This window comes from Zingiber officinale, chromosome 7B, assembly GCF_018446385.1.
Source record: "Zingiber officinale cultivar Zhangliang chromosome 7B, Zo_v1.1, whole genome shotgun sequence".
Classification (NCBI taxonomy): domain Eukaryota; kingdom Viridiplantae; phylum Streptophyta; class Magnoliopsida; order Zingiberales; family Zingiberaceae; genus Zingiber; species Zingiber officinale.
The window spans coordinates 9,362,090-9,378,008 of NC_055999.1; positions in this window are offsets into that span (position 1 = coordinate 9,362,090).

A 15,919-nucleotide genomic window follows, 5' to 3' on the forward strand; every position below is an offset into this window, starting at 1 on the left:
ATATAATAACAACAAAATTGAGACTGGGTCCGAAATGTCTCCATAATACACAATATGCCATCACAATATATATATACAACAGTAGTTATTATTTGAGCAATATCTCAATATTGTTCAATGTCTCAAATATTATAAATATGAGGTCATAAGAAAACATAAGCATAAACTCCCACTAACCCAAAATATCAAAAGGCCTTACTACACCCATACGGGTTACATGGTCAACAAAAGCTTTAACAGTTATGCCTTTGGTTAGAGGATCAACAATATTAAGCTATATAGGGATATGTGATCATATAATTTTTGGTACCTTTTAGATACCTCAAAATATGTTTTACAGCCTGCCAATGTGCCACACCAGGTTTACTCAAGTATCTCCCAAGTACACCCACAACAAAAGCAATATCAGGACGTGTACAAACTTGAGCATACATAAGACTGCCAACTGCAGAAGAATATGGAATTTTCTTCATATTCACCATTTCACTTTCAGTTTGAGAACACTGGTCATTAGATAACTTTTCACCCTTTTGAATGGGCGCAACACAGTGCTTACAAAATTGCATATTGAACCGCTTCAGAATTCTATCAATATACCCTTGTTGAGACAAACCAAGGATACCACGAGATCTATCACGATGAATCTCAATGCCCAAAACAAAAAATGCATTACCAAGGTCCTTCATATCAAAATGAGTTGTAAGCATTTGTTTAGTGTCATTCAGAAAACCAACATCATTAATGGCCAAAAGAATGTCATCAACATAAAGAACAAGAATGATAAATTTTCTTTCACTCTGTTTTAGATAAATGCACTGATCAACTGCATTTTCCTTAAAGCCAAGAGAACTTACAATATGGTCAAACTTCAAGTACCATTGTCTAGAAGCTTGTTTTAAACCATAAATGGATCTTCTTAATTTGCAAACCATGTGCTCTTTACCACTTTCAACAAAACCTTCAGGTTGATCCATATAGACATCCTCAAATAAATCACCATTTAAGAATGCTGTCTTAACATCCATCTGATGAAGCTCTAAATCAAAATGAGCAACTAAAGCCATCACAACACGAAAAGAGTCTTTGGTAGAGACAGGAGAGAACGTCTCTTTATAGTCTATGCCTTCTCTCTGGTTGTACCCTTTAGCAACAAGTATGGCTTTGTACCTCTCTATCTCACCTTTAGCATCACGTTTAGTCTTAAAGACCCATTTACTGTTGGTGCAACCTTAGGTCAAGGTTAACCTGGGTGACCCGACTCGAGTTGACCTGACTCGAGGTATATTTTGATGTTTGACAAGAATAGAGAAGTTATATTTTGATGGTTGACAAGAATAGGAACTTGGGGGATTGTGGGTGCAACCTTTGGTCAAGATTGACCTGGTTGACCCGACTTGAGTTGACCTGATTCGGGAAAAGTCCAAGTGTGGAGACTTGGCACGGAAAGGTCCAAGCAGGGAGCTTGGCACGGGAAAGGTCCAAGCAGGGAGGTTGGCACGAGAAAAGTCTAAGTATGGAGACTTGGCACGGAAAAGTCCAAGCAGGGAGCTTGGCACGCGAAAAGTCCAAGTATGGAAGCTTGGCATGGGAGGTCGGAGAGGGCTCGGTAGCTCGTTCTCCGGACTAGGTCAGAGAGGGCTCGGTAGCTCGTTCTCTGAACTGGATGGAGTCGGAGAGGGCTTGGTAGCTCGTTCTCCGGACTAGGTCAGAGAGGGCTCGGTAGCTCATTCTCTGGACTAGATGGAGTCAGAGAGGGCTCGGTAGCTCGTTCTCCGGACTAGGTCAGAGAGGGCTCGGTAGCTCGTTCTCTGGACCGGACGAAGTTAGAGAGGGCTCGGTAGCTTGTTCTCTGGACTAGGTCAGAGAGGGCTCGGTAGCTCGTTCTCTGGACCGGACGTGAAAGTCGGAGAGGGCTCGGTAGCTCGTTCTCCAGACTAGATCAGGAAGGCTTTAGGTTTAAGGCTGGGAAATTGGATCGGTCTGCTGACCGATCCAGTGATACACTGGGTCATCTGATCGATCTGGTGACCGATCAGAAACCAAACAGATTGGGAGAAGGAATGGCCTGATCGGTCCACAGACCGATCAGGGCTCTAGCAACCAACTCTCTGTGAGAGTTGGGATCGCTCCCATGACCGATCAGACCCATCCTGGACCGATCAGGGTGGAGCCTGATCGGTTCAGCCCTAGCCGTTGAGACACAATGACTAGATTTCTGTCTTCTTCTTCGCAGGTTTTGATATAAGGTGGAGGGCCTCTACTGTTGGGATGTCTTTCTTACTCTTCTTCCTACTTGAGATCTGAGCTTTGTTGAGCTCTCCACTACTGAAGCTTCGTGTGAGCTTCCCTCGGCTGGGTTTCCAACTGATCAGTTGTTGCTAGGTTGACATCCGTGAAGTTGCTGCTTCATCAACAGTCGACGAGAAGGCAAGCAAACTAGTGTTTTACATACATATTATTCTTGACTTCTTGTTGTATTTCTTGTACTCTAATCTTGCTGTTGCAAGAGAGATTGTGGCGAGGTTTCTCCACCCAGAAGGAGTTTTTATTAGCCGATTTTCCGGGGTCTCATCCACCGACGGATTGATAGGATTCGTCCACCTTACGGACACGCCGAGGAGTAGGAGTATCATCTCCGAACCTCGTTATATCGTCGCGTTTGAGGTTTGATCTTCTCCATTTTCATTTATACTTTTTATTTCCGCTGCGCTAACTCAAATTGTAGGAAGAAACGTGAATTTGGGGTCGGCTATTCACACCCCCCCTCTCTAGCCGCTATCCGAAGGTCCTAACATTTACAACCTACTGATTTGCAACCTTCGGGTAATACCACTAAATCTCAAACATTATTCTTTTGCATAGAAGCTACTTCATCTTCCATAGCAATCAACCACTGTGAACTATGAGAATCAGAAACGGCTTCATAGAAAGTAATAGGGTCAGAATCCCCAACACTAGTAAACTCATGTTCCTGCAAATAAACAACATAATCCTTAAATCTAGTAGATCCAGTAGATGTGGGAACGCGCTCAGATCGCCTTAATTGAGGCACAACAACATCAGGATTCTGAACATCATGATCAACATGCAGATCAACATTTGCACCAACAGTAGAATTTGTGGTTTCATCATGAGTGAGAACGTCTGGCATAGAATTAGGCAAAAGAGCAATGGGTACAGGAATAGCGACACGCTCTTCTTCGAAGCTAACAACACGTGGCTCCTGAGTTATAATATATTCTGAATCATTTTCAAAATAGACAGCACAATAAGATTCAACAACTCTAGTGGTATGATTAGGACAATAAAATCTAGAACCCCTAGAGCCAACACAATATCCTACAAAGAAACCACTAATCGTCTTAGAATCAAGCTTCTTTATTTCTGGATTGTAGAGCCTAACTTTTGCCTTACAACCCCAGACACGAAAATGTTTTAAAGTAGGTTTTCTCCCTGTCATAAGTTCATATGGAGTCCTTGGAACTGACTTACTTGGTACATGATTTAAAATATAAGTTGCGGTCTTTATGGCTTCTCCCCACAGAAAATCAGAAAGAGTTGAATGACTAAGCATACATCTAACCATCTCTATGAGTGTACGATTTCGCCTTTCAGCAACACCATTTTGCTGCGGAGTCCCAGGCATAGTAAACTGTGCCTCAATGCCACAATCTTGTAAAAACTTTGCAAAAGGGCCAGGATTCCTACCAGTTTCAGTATACCTTCCATAAAATTCACCACCTCTGTCAGATCTAACACTCTTAATTTGTGTGCCAAATTTCAACTCAATAGCAGCTTTAAAATTCTTGAAGACATCTAAAGAGTCTGATTTCTCACATAACAAATCAATCCAGCCAAACCTTGAGAAATCATCAATAAAGGTAATAAAATATCTATATCCTCCTAGAGCAATGGGAGTAATTGGCCCACAGATATCTGTATAAATCAACTGCAGTATTCCTTCACTCCTTGCAACTCTATTCTTTCTGACTCCAGCAGTAAGCTTACCCTTTACACAATCAACACAAGTATTGAAATCCAAGAAGTCCACATTATGAAGAATATTCTCCTTGATCAATCTCTCCATCCTTTCTCGGGATATATGTCCCAACCTCTTGTGCCACAACATAGAAGAGTTCTCAATAGCTCTTCCACGCTTTTGCCCAACAACATTATTAATATTAGAATATCGTTGTTCAGTAGAAAGAGGATCAAGAGTTAACATATACATGTTATTCAACTTGACACCATAACCAACAATAACAGATGCAAAATATATGATAACTTTGTTTGAACCAAAATGGAAAGAGTAACCACAATCATCCAAAACAGATATTGAAATCAAATTTCTTCTCATAGAAGGTACACAAACAGTATCTTGCAAAACCAACTCATGTCCACCACTTAATTTCAAAACAACTATTCCTATGTGCTCTACTTTGACACTCATTCCATTTCCAACTGCAACAGACACCTCCCCTTCATTTGGCCTTCTCCTGGTTTTGAGCTCATGCACAGAATTTGCAATATGAATTGTTGTGCCAGAGTCTAACCACCAAGTATGAGAAGGTACATCTACAAGATTAGATTCAAAGCACACTAAAGCGAGACGAATACCTTGCTTTTGCTTCTGCTTCATCTCTAGCCACTTCTTAAACTTAAAACAGTCAGATTGTTTGTGCCCGAACACATCACAAAATTTGCAATTGCCATTAAATCTCTTTTTAACTCTAGATGGTTCACTATCTTCATGAATTACAGAAGGTCCTGATTTATCATTCCATTTTTTCTTGAATTGAGGCTTGTTATTCTTAAAATATTTCTTCTTTTTGTCATTACTCTTATGACAAACCAACTGAACAACTTGAGCCTTACCCTTCTTCATATTTTGCTCCTCTTGATTAAGAATGGCTACAAGTTCATCAATAGTACATTCCTCCTTTTGTGCATTATAAGAAGTTTTTAGAATATCAAATTCAGAAGGAAGAGAGTCCAATATTTGCCAGACCAACAAAATCACTTCCCAATTCCACTTTCATGGATTTCAACTTGTTGTACCAATTGGTGAGCTTCATAGCATGCTCACGAACCCCCGACACACCATCATATCTAGTCTTTGTCAGTAATGAAAGATATGAAGCCTTTTCCGTCTTATCAAATTTCTTGAATTTCTTTCCTACAGACTCAAGAAACTCCTTAGCACTATTCGTCTCAGGGACATTATCTTTGATGGTCTTATCCATAGTGAACTTCATGGTCATCAGACATACTTTATTAGAATGAGCCCATTTTTCATGTTTTTTTATAACAGCAGTGGAAGATTCAGTTGTGGGAACATCAGGCTCATTCTCAATAAGGGCAGCATCAACATTAGAAATGGCAAGGAATAACTTAACAGAGTCAACCCAGTACTCATAATTGGTTCCATTCAGCTTTGGTAAAGAGTTCATACTCATAGGCAAAGCTGGAATTTAAACATTAATGGGAGATTATTGTTGAGCATATCCAACAAAAGAAATAGAGCTTATGACCACAATAAAGTTATCTCATGCAAATGCAATCCCGCCGAAGGGTCCCGAATTACAATGCATAAATTAATTCTCACATCACATAAAATAATTATATTCTTAAAGTTAATATCGAAAGGATATTGAAAACTTTAAAATATAATTACCAATCATTAGAACTATATCAATAAAGACAAACCGATAGGGTAAGTGCATTATTAAAATAATTCCTAATGCCACATTAATAACAATTTTCCAACAATAATATTTTATCATAATCCGTCTCACGAAGGTGAGCTCACAACTATGAAAAAATATTAACAACAATACAAAATTGGTCTTAAATTTAAAAGACTTCTTTTAAATTATTCTGTGGACTATTGCAGTTAAAACTGAAGAAGATGGTTCTTCCATCAAGCGCTGTGCTAAATGCGCACGATATAATTTATTTATTTATTTATTTTTTTGAAGATTTATAATTATGTTATAATTATAAATACGATGTTGACGAAAGCCATGATATTAAATATTTATTCGATCATGAATTACTGTTTAACAAACGTTTAAATATTTAATCTGCTGTCAGGAAAATATCAAAAAGGGAATCATATTATTTATATGAATAGATACAAGTGATGTGAAGGCAATCATGTTCTTCATGAAGGTCACGGAGGAACTCGCCCAATGGCCGGAGATGCATCAAATCGCAACGCGATGATTTTCTCCAAATCACAAAATCAATTTAGGGAAAAGAATTGATTGAAGAAGGAAAAAACTCATTGTCATATTAGAACTAGTTAACCTGGCTCTGATACCAAATGATAATCTACAAAATCTAATTCAAGATATGACAAATGAGGAAAAACACGATAGATATAATTAAAAATACCTAGAGCAGAAGATGTCGATGAATTCATCTTTGTTTCTGTGAGAGAAACCTAAACAATAGAGAGGAAAAATAGAGAGGAACTGCTCCTATCACCCGAGTTGACAAAAGTACGTGTTCATCTCAATGGGGCGACAATCCACATTTAAAATAAGGGTTAGGAGTAGGGGTCTCTGTAGAAATTAGGAAATAATGGGCCAAGCCTACCCATTATAGCTAAGCCCAATAGCATCCTATTAATTATGCTAGTCCACATAAATTATCTAACAAGATAGACTTATCTTCTTTCAATGATAATGGAACATGGACAAGTAATTATAGAGCAAGCAAATCAAGTGGGATCCCATGATCAATGCCCCACAAAATAATCATGATATAGAAAATATCATGATGGTTCTTGTAAAAGAACCTAAGCTGTATGGATTCTAAGAATTGTATAAGAATTCGTATATAAGAAATATAAGAATATATGAGCATGAATTTTTTATTTCATTAAGAACATGACATAAGAAAATAAATACATAAATAAATATGACAAAAATTAGAGTTATCCTTGTCTTTAGTGTCATCCTTTGGAAGAAGATGCAACGGAAAGAAAATGAAGGTCTTCCAAGAGACCTAAGGATAACGTCGTTGAAAAATTTTAAATCAATGGGGAACCAAAAGCTCTATAAAAATTAGACCTTAACTCTTGGGGACCAACTCTATATATAGTGGACATCTATTATCAGTCTATAGATGATAATAAATGCGGAACTATAGGTTCTACACATACACAATCTACATTTAATAACTGAAACCTAATAAACCTAAATTAGATCACTTTAATAGATCGATTTGTACTTATATGCATAATTTATAATTAAGCCTACCAATTAGAGATAATAATCAACATATCACCCATGGGAGATTGATTCATTTGTCAACCTAATCTTAAGGATCCATCCTTCATTAATCGGACACTCAGACGGTTAAATCTTCATCTCGAATAGTGCCGTGAAGCCTTTCTCCAATCTGTTCTGGTCTTCATCATTGCCACAAATTCATCATAACTTATGCACCCATCCAAATTTCGATTGAATTTTGTTAAAAGAGAAGGGAGTTGAGCAAAGGTGTGGCATTCGGAGGACAAAATATACCTTGTCAGTATCAACTTCTTGTAAGATATCATTTGCCACATCCTTGCTATCAGGAGCTCCATCTTCTGCTAGTGCCTCATGAAGCTCATTGGGCTCAATAAAGCCATTCCCAGCTTTGTCAAAGTAGGAGAAGGCCCTTCTCAGATGCTCATCATTTGCCATTCTCTGTAAATGAAGAGATACAGCCAAAAATTCTCCATAATCCAGGGTCCCTTTTCCACTAGTGTCAACGTATTTGGCACATTTATACAGTTAGATAATACAATTCAATTTCTCTGCTAAGGATATCACTTAAACATATAAATGAATGTAATATCTATGTTAAAAAAGCTTTATTCTCAATTGATATTTTTTGTAACGTAAACATTGTATCGTAGATAATCTTAGAAATGTGAATGTAAAAAGAGGTGAAAAGGAAGAGGAAAGAAACTCTATTGTGAATAGGATTTTAGTTTCACATTAATAATTTCAAGGCATATTAATTAATTTATATTGATTCACGTGTATTGATAATGTGAACAAATGTAAGGATTACAAAATTAATATCCATCATCTTTCCTTTTAAATCTATTCATTCTTGAGGACAGCTTGAGTCTCGACTTGACAACATTATTGATGCGGAAGTAAGGTTCCCTTGCTCCGACTCAGTCGATACCAAGTTCTCGACCTCCCCAAGTTGTCATTGACTTCCCAAACTATCGACTTACCGACCTCTCAACTTGCTGAGTTGCCGACCTTCGAACCTCCTGAGTTTCTGACATGTGGCAGTTCTTGTTGTGCTGACTTAAGCATCTTAGGAATCTAAGAGAATATCTCAATGTTATCGTGGTGAGATTTTCAGAGAAAACGTAAGCTAGTTGAGCGACTACTCTGATAATCTTCTCTGACTGTAATTTTTATTAGATTATTTTCTCTTCACTAGGGCAAGTTCAGCAAGCTCTTGTCGAAGGGCGAACACGTTGATAGGGCATCCCACATCCTCCCGAACCTACTGCGACCTCTCTGATCCTTCATCATGGTAGGTTCTTAACAATTTAATTTACATCTTTCGATTTAGGATTTTTTGTTCTATTTGATCGGGACAAACAATACATCTTCAATTATGATTCTTTTGCTAAGTATTATCCGCTTCTGTGCCTGCTTGAAAGATCATATTTTGGTTTTAGATTTTGCGGAAAATATCATTCTTTCTAATTGATAGTTATCTTTTTCCGCTCGCTCGAGATCCTCCTCTCCAAAAAGTTAGATCAGTCGTTCACCACCCGTTAGATCCAGCAGTCTGAAAGATTAACACAAGTTAGGATTGGGCCGGTGTTACCAGCATGAGCTCTCCAACCCTCAAGTTACCCACTGACAAGAGAAAAGGAAGCATAAGAGAAAGAGACGAAGAAGAACTTAATGACACTACAACAAAATACAACATTAGAGACGAAATATTCCGTCTCTATTCCGTCGCTAAACTAGATTAGCGACGGAATCACTGCGTCGATACGAATTTTTGTATTTAGAGACGAAATTTAATATTCTATCGCTATTTAGAGACGGAATATATATTCCGTCTCTAAAATTTTAACGACGGGAATTTAATCATCAGTCGCTAACTATAGAATTCCGTCTCTAATTAGATTAAAACTGCATCTATAATTAGAGACGGAATACTAAACTTCCGTCTCTAATTAGAGACGGAACGTTAATGTTAATGTTCCGTCTCTAATTAGAGACAGAATTTTAATATTTCCTCGCAAAGTATCGACATTTCAAACAATTTTAGGGCACTTGGCGACGGAAAATTAAAGTTCTGTCACTAGTTATCGTAATAACAGTAATTTCTAGGGAGAAATTAGAGACGGAATATTAAAATTCCGTCTCTAATACCTAGAAATTCCAACAGCAACATTTTGTTTCTACAGTCGTCCTTGTTTACATTTCATATCAATCTAAACTATCACATACGATGATTTTCAAACAACACAATACATACACTATTAGATAATGACAATACAATGTAATATATGAATGTAAATATCGAACCAAATATCCAATCCAAACACAATACACAAATACATTACTACAACACCTCCAATAACAATAATCCAAGCACAAAACTAAAACTAAATATCCAATCAAAAAACAAAGATAAATATTCAAACATCTCTAACCATAAACACCTGATTGTATAGTACTACAACATCTGAAATTTAAAAACACAATACAACACCTTATAGCAAAGAAAATCCAATCCTAAGCTAGCGAGTAGTAATCAATCCTGCAAAAATTTTAATACGATAGATTATTCATAAAACATAGAACCAACTAATACATAATTATGAGTAACATATTAAATTTAATATTATGAATTTATTTTACATACCTAAATGCTAGTTTGGATATATGATGATGGTGTTGTATAGATATCAACGTTCCTAAAAAGATATAATACAATGTTAGACATAGTTTCATGAAACAAAAAAAAATTAGTGAAAAAAAAAAGTTAAACATCAAGATACCTATGACAATCTACGGATCCGGGGGATTATTAGGGTCTTGAGTCTCCTGAGAGGCAAAACGATGTGACGTTGCACTCATTTGATCCAAGAAGGCCTACATATCCCGCCTAATTTTCTCAAGATCCAATCGGGATTGCCGCTCTGCTCGAAATTCTGCCTCCAAGCTCGAGAGTCAGGTCTTCAAATCTGCATTTTCTTGCTCTAAGACATCTACTCTAGCAAATGATTTGGATGCACTCGATGATGTGCTGGGATGCCCCTGGCCCTAGGAGCCATCGCCTGATCATATACAACTCTCGTCTGAGCCCCAAGACCATATAGGGTGGAGGTCTTTTTCCTTTCACCAACCACATCATAATAAATTGTATTTATCTGGTCAGTAGATAAAGTCTGCTCCTCACCTCCCTCTAAATTAGGCTGAGACGCCTATGCAACCCTAGTAGCAATTTCTTCCTATTTACATTAAAAAAAGGTATTGTAAGATATTTCCTAAAATGATAGATAATCATTGTTAATAGTTAAATATATTCAAGTGTAGATTCTTACGTCTAATGCCGACTATCGACGATATATAAAGTTGCCATCTTTTGACTTATGTGTCTTGGTAAATATCTCCCAACAAATAGGAGGTCGCTGTTGACCATGTTCCTGAATATTAAAGAATGTAAATATTTCCAGTGGTATGTTCTAGGTACAAAACTCTTATAGAATTTTAAAATTGAAAACTCACCAAGTCTAAGGCATGCTCGACGATCGATCGGGATCTAGTGGTATGTTTTATCGCTCCGGTACTAGGGCTAGCCAGCTCCCTCTTTCTATTAGGTCGAGCTATCATTGCATTTTCTTGCTATCTGTCTGCAGCCCAGATGGCTCGCCATGCATCCCAAATGTTCTCAGGTACATAGGATGATTTTATTCCCTTTTGTCTTGCTTTGTATAGCATGTCTTTGTATAGTTTGGCACAAGCTGCGTTCTAGGTAGCATAAAATTCTACCTCATGCCTTGTCTTCCAAGTATATCTTTTCTGCAATAATATGTTCACAAATTATTATAAAAATATAACAAAATCATGATAATTAAAATGTCTTACGAAAAACTCATCGTAATAAAATTGCTTCATATCTGGGTCTACCTGCTTCAATGTAGTACCAGCGGGGCTAAATCACTCTTTAAATTTCAAGGTGATGTATGCAGCTACTCTATGACCATCTGGGGTAAAATTGCATTTAACAAATAAAATGAACCAAATATGTTAAAAAAAAAGATGCAGTGAATACAACTAATAACACCAATACTTATCAACCCTCGATAATCCGTAGAACAATCTAGCCATCAGCGTCAGACATGTCTATATTTGTAGAATTACATTATAACACATACGCATACACACTAGTTTTATACAAAAAAATAATAATGACTAATAGAGTAAGACAAGTGATATAACCATGAATATTTTTAGTGTAACAATGCTTAATCTGAAGATATAACAACTCTTTAAATGCTAGATTTGAGTCCCTCTGATCCCTCAACTACAGACACCAATACAACCGATGCCAACGATTCCAACATTGTGAAGTGTTGTTCATGGATCTTATTTACTTGTATGACATAAGAAAAAAAATACTAACCAGTTTACATTTGATCATAATATTATTTCTCCCTAAATATTGTTCTACATCAATATCTATTCAATCAAAAAGGTTAGCTGACCGAGTAGAAAGCATGAAACAAAAAGCAATAAGAGTCAATTTGTCGCCTCAACTCGATCCATTTGATTCACCTTTCTAGCTTCGTCCGGTTCACCTATCGTATTTCATTGAATTCTAGAATTTGAATATGAAACTCAATCGGATTTCTATTTCTCTCTATTGAACTAGTTGAATTGAACATTCTAACCCACTTTTAAAATGAGTAATGATAGATGGAGAGGAGAAGAACACTTCTGGCAAGGAATCGGGAAGAACACGAGCTACTGTGGAGAGGAGATGAAAGCACCGCTGCGGTCTGCGGAGAGGAGAAGGAGACGAGTGAGGGAGCGCAGAGGAGAAGACAAACCAAGGTGGGCCGATGAGAAGACAAGGAGCGCAGAGGAGAGGAGAAGGAGGCGAGGGCGTAGCTTGCTGCGAACTTACCGAGAGGGAACTAGGAAGGAGACGAGCCGCTGCGGAGAGGAGATGAAAGCACCGCTACGGTCTGCGGAGAGGAGAAGGAGACGAGCGAGGGAGCGCCGATGAGAAGACAAGGAGCGTAGAGGAGAGGAGCGCGAGCCCTAAATCGCGACCCTAGTGACGGAACTATTAGTTCCATTGCTATTTAGAGACGGAACTATAAGTTTCGTCGCTATTTAGAGACGCAATTATAAGTTTCGTCGCTAGTTCGTCTGGGGGCTTAATTCGTTGTTTAAATAGCGATATTTCGTTCCTAATTAGAAACGGAATCAAAATGTCCGTCTCTATTTAAGACGGATAATTTATTCCCGTCGCTAATATTCACAGATTCATTCTTTTTCAAATTTAAAACTACCAAAATAGAGACAGAAATATAGTTTCATCTCTAATTAGAGACGGAATTATAAGTCCGTCTCTAAATAGAGATGAAACTATAATTTCATCTCTAATTAGAGACGAAACTATATTTCCATCTCTAATTCTGTCGCTAAATGCCATTTTTTTTGTTGTGTGAAGAAGAGTGACCACCACTTGCAAGAATAAGAAAAAACCATGCCCCGTGATTTACCTCTCCCGGTGCTTATATAGCTATTAGAAAATCATCTTCATGTCGAATGCCCTGTGCCCTTCCACTTTCTCTCGAACGAGTTAGTGAAGACGTTGTTGCTGCAGGTTGCACTAATGATCAAACTCAAATTTTGATTTATAACAAAGGTTAAAGTTAGATTATGTTGTAATGTAATATTTTTACCAAATGTACAAGAATTGACAAGTGTAGAGGACCAGGTTGAAGTCTAGATGTACAATTCTGGCAGAAAGTCCAGCTGGGTCTGCGGGACCTGATAATTGGCTGAAGTCTAATTAGGATGTTCAATTCTAGACGATTGGCTGAAGTCCGAATATGTGATTTCGGCAAGAAGACCTGGTGGGTCCAGAGGAAGTTAAGAGACTACAAATGGTAAGTGAGGTACGCCACTCAAGGAGAGAGATCTAGTGACGACGAGTCCTGATGGGGCTATAGGCGTGGTCCAGCTTAGAGCCATTTGGGAAGTCAAAGCTGAGACCATGACTAGATCCTGATCTTGGAAAGACATGATCTAAATCATAAATTGATCATATTCTTAATATGTTAACTCTGTTTTGTAGGGCAATTTTTATTACTTGGAATAACATGTTTTGCGAGAATCAAAGCAGCAAAGTGGTTAAAAAAGGGGCTCCAGGTGCCTGGACATAGTCCAAGTGTCTGGCGGTCTGGGCACTCGAACCAGTTTCAAGTGACTCAGTACAATTAAGTATGGTAACCTTCATTATTTTGTGAGATGGTTTATCAATTTTACTTAATTTAATTTGAATTTTATAGATTATTTGACCTTGTGTTAGATTCAAAATTAATCATTAGTCAATTAAATATATATTTCCAAAATTAGTTTCTGGACTGTAGTGAGGCACAGGGGACTTTTTGGATATCGGAGCAAGGACCACTTCTAGACAAAGTCATTTTAAAAATTTATATATTTAACTTTTCTATTAAAAAAATCTAACTAGTTTAGGATGTGGTGAGGTAACTTTGTTCAGTTCCACTTAACTAAGTAGATCAAGTACTCATTTCCTTACCTGACTACTTAGACAAGCTTATTTAATGTACTATCATCTCACCTCACCCTGATACTATGTTGTACAAGTGTCAAACCATATATTTCCTATCAAACCATTCTAGACTAAGTGTGAAAGTAAAGCTAGCATGATGATATGTCATAAAAAAGTATAAAGTAATCATTTAAATTGTGCATGTATATGACGTCAATCAAGTCAAACAATTATTAATTAATTTTTAATGATATATCAAATTTTTGATTTGATACGTCTTGAATGTGAACTCGACAATGCGTCAACCTACTTTGACATATTTTGATTTTTTTATTAATTTAGTTGTTTCATTTAATAAAATTTTATTAATTAGTTTCATAATAAAGTACTCGATTATAAGTTAGTTTATGTTTTTTAATTTATTTATTTGAGTTTTACTATTTTATTTTTCAAAGAATTAATTTTATTTCTTAATTAAAGATTTAATTTGTTAAAATTTGTAGATTTTCTTCCTTAAATTCTAGTATTTAAATTTCTAAGATTAGAAATTATCAAATTATTAGAATTATTATGCTTATTAATTCATTATTTAATTCCATGTTATTAAAATTTTAAAAATTAGAATTTGAATGGTTAGATTTATCTAGATTATTATTTAATTCTGAATTATCTAAATTTTTAGTATTAGAATTAAATAAGTTATTTTTAGAATTATCATGATTAATTAATTTATTATTTAAATCTAAATTATATAAATTTTTAGAATTGTTCAAGTTATTTTTAGAATTATCTTGATTAATTAATTCATTATTTAGTTTTGAATTGTCTAAAGTTTAGGATTAAAATATGAGTTGTTAAATTAGTTCGATCATTATTTAATTTATTTAATTTAATTGGATTATCTAACTTTTGCTTATCTTGATTGAATACTAGATCAAATTTCTTATTGATTTCTTTAAAACTTGGATTATTTTAATAAGAAATTTGATCTAGTATTCAATCAAGATAAGCAAAAGTTTAAATAATCAAATTTCTTATTATTTTAATTATTAATTAAAATTTTATCTTGATTGGTTGAATTATTAGTATTTATTAGATTAGATTTATCTTGATTATTAATTAAAATTTATCTTGATTGGTTGAATTATTAGTATTTATTAGATTAGATTTACCTTGATTATTAATTAAAATTTTATTTTAGTTAGTTGAATTATCAGTATTTATTAGATTAGATTTATCTTAATTATTAATTAAATTACTTGAAATTTTCAAACTAAATTATCTTTCTTATTCTTAATTGAATTTGAATTACTTTTATTACTTAGTTTTGATTTTTTTTGATTAATTTTTTCTAAGTTTGAATTTTTATTTAGATATGTCAAATTAAATATTCTATCAAGTATTTTCTTCTAAATTTATTTAAGTTTGAACTTTTATTAATATTTGAATTTATGAATTTATTTAAATTTGAATTTGTATTATTATTTAAAATTTCAGATTTTTTAGTCATGCATAGGAGTATTTTAGAAATAATATCATCAAGTAAATTTTCAGACCTATTTTTGAGTGTACTATACAATAACAACAATGATAATCAAGCCTTATTCTATTAGGTGGGGTTGACTATATGGATGCTTTTACACTATTGAGCTCAATCTTCTACTATATCATCATCTATAACAACAACCATGTTAGTTAGAGCCCTAGAGCCAATCATTTGATGATTGTATTATGGACTTGTTGTATCATATTCTTATATATAAATAAAGACATTTGTTTTGGTTATTATACTTGTATTGGTGCCAAATAAACTAAGTATAATAACGTCCTTGAGTAGAAGGTTCTCACCTATATCAATCGGTTAGTTGAACCGATAGTGAGATGATATAGGGAACACTACTCTTAATCATTCCTAGTCGAGTATTAACATTCAGGGACAATGTTAATACAATAAGACTAGCATGTAGGTCAACTCGATGACTGATCTCACAAGTCATGGATATAGAGATATCAAGTTGACACATGGGTATGCATTGGAGAATGTATACTGAATGACCCGCCATGAGAAAGTATCATCGATCGCTATATGAGTGTCATATACTTTTTCAAGTGGCTATTAGTATGA